Source organism: Arachis stenosperma, chromosome 4 (genome assembly GCF_014773155.1).
Source record: "Arachis stenosperma cultivar V10309 chromosome 4, arast.V10309.gnm1.PFL2, whole genome shotgun sequence".
NCBI classification, from domain to species: domain Eukaryota; kingdom Viridiplantae; phylum Streptophyta; class Magnoliopsida; order Fabales; family Fabaceae; genus Arachis; species Arachis stenosperma.
The window spans coordinates 105,341,431-105,343,807 of NC_080380.1; the positions used below are offsets into that span (position 1 = coordinate 105,341,431).

General features: G+C 37.7%; 1 non-coding gene across 1 annotated transcript; it reads right to left on the minus strand.

Annotated features, from left to right (window-relative positions):
- Positions 1 to 1,471: 1,471 nt before the first annotated feature.
- LOC130978440 (small nucleolar RNA R71) lies at positions 1,472 to 1,578 on the minus strand. Its single transcript, XR_009086084.1, has one exon. It is a non-coding gene; the product is annotated as a small nucleolar RNA R71 (small nucleolar RNA).
- Positions 1,579 to 2,377: the final 799 nt, after the last annotated feature.

Below are 2,377 nucleotides of genomic sequence, written 5' to 3' on the forward strand. Positions count from 1 at the left end.
TTTTCATGTTGTTAGTGTCAGTAGTACACAAACTGCTAAGTTTGGTGTCTTGCATGCATTGTTAATTGATTCCTTTTGCATTTTGATTATCAAAAAAATCCAAAAATATTTTTAATTTGTGTCCTTTCAAGTCAATGATACAAAGAATTGAAGATTCAAAACATGCTGCAGAGGAATTATACAGAAAAAGCTGAGCATTCAAAAATGCCCAGTGAAGAAGGCAGACTGGCGTTTAAACGCCAGCCAGGGTACCTGGTTGGGCGTTTAACGCCCAAAGAGGTAGCATTTTGGGCGTTAAACGCCAGAATGTATACCATTCTGGGCGTTTAACGCCAGGATGGTGCAGGGGGAAGATTTTTTTTCAAATCAATTTTTTTCAAATTTTTCAAAATCAAATCTTTTCAAATCAAATCTTTTCAATCAAATGTTTTCAAAATCAATTTCTTTCCTTTTAAAAGATACTTACTAACAATTAATGATTTGATTGAACATCACAAGATTGTTACCTTTCTGTTGAGAAAGGTTTGAATGTTTCAAATCATATCTTTTCTTGTTAAGCAAGTCATTCATTTTTAAAATCATATCTTTTCAAAACAGTTTTCAATCAAATCTTTTTAATTTCTAATTTCAAAATCTTTTTCAAAAATCACTTGGTTTCTTTTCCACTTTGATTTTCGAAAATCAATTGATGTTTTTCAAAAATGTTTTCAAAGTATTTTAATTAATTTTCGAAAATCTTCTTCCCTCCTTCTCACATCCTTCTATTTATGGAGTGCCACTCCTTCTCAATGCACAATTCGAACCTATCTAAACTAAAGTTCGAATTTATCTTCTCCTTCTTCTTTCTATTTCTCTTTTCCTCTGACACTTAAAGGAATCTCTATACTGTGACATAGAGGATTCCACATTTTCTTGTTCCCTTCTCTTTCATATGAGCAGGAGCAAGGACAAAGGCATTCTTGTTGAAGCTGATCCTGAACCCGAAAGGACTTTGAAGAGAAAGCTAAGAGAAGCCAAAGCACAACTCTCTTTAGAGGACCTGACCGAATTCTTCAAGGAAGAAAACATGGCAGCAGAAAACAACAACAATGCAAACAATGCAAGGAAGGTGCTGGGTGACTTTACTGCACCTACTCCTGATTTTTATGGGAGAAGCATCTCTATCCCTGCCATTGGAGCAAACAACTTTGAGCTTAAGCCTCAATTAGTTTCTCTAATGCAACAGAATTGCAAGTTCCATGGACTTCCAATGAAAGATCCTCATCAGTTTTTAGCTGAATTCTTGCAAATCTGTGACACAGTCAAGACTAATGGGGTTAACCCTGAGGTCTATAGACTGATGCTATTCCCTTTTGCTGTAAGAGACAGGGCTAGAATATGGTTGGATTCTCAACCTAAAGAAAGCCTGGACTCTTGGGAAAAGCTAGTCAATGCCTTCTTGGCAAAATTCTTTCCACCACAAAGATGGAGTAAGCTTAGAGTGGAAGTCCAAACCTTTAGACAAAAGGATGGAGAATCCCTCTATGAAGCTTGGGAAAGATACAAACAATAATCAGAAAATGTCCTTCTGACATGCTTTCTGAATGGAGCATCATAGGTATTTCTATGATGGTCTCTCTGAACTATCTAAGATGTCCTTGGATAGCTCTGCAGGAGGATCTCTTCATCTGAAGAAGACGCCTACTGAAGCTCAAGAACTGATTGAAATGGTTGCAAATAACCAATTCATGTACACTTCTGAAAGAAAATCCTGTGAACAATGGGACTAGTCAGAAGAAAGGAGTTCTGAGATTGACACTCTGAATGCCATATTGGCTCAGAATAAGATATTGACTCAACGAGTCAATTTGATTTCTCAAAGTCTGTCTGGAATGCAAATGCACCAAACAGTACTAAGGATGCTTCATCTAAGGAAGAAGCTTATGATCCTGAGAACCTTCCATGGAAGAGGTGAATTACCTAGGAGAACCCTATGGAAACACCTATAATTCTTCATGGAGAAATCACCCAAATCTCTCATGGAAGAATCAAGAGACTCAACAAGGTTTCAATAACAATAATGGTGGAAGAAACAGGTTTAGCAATGGCAAGCCTTTTCCATCATCTTCTCAGCAACAGACAGAGAGTTCTAAGCAGAATACTTCGACTTAGCAACAATGGTCTCTGATCTGATCAAAACCACTCAAAGTTTCATGACTGAAAACTAGATCTTCCATTAGGAATTTGGAAGGACAAGTGGGTCAGCTGAGCAAGAAAATTACTGAACTTCCTCCAAGCACTCTCCCAAGTAACACAGAAGAAAATCCAAAAGGAGAGTGCAAAGCCATAGACATGGCCGAATTCTGGGAGGAAGGAGAGGCAGTGAACGCCACTGAGG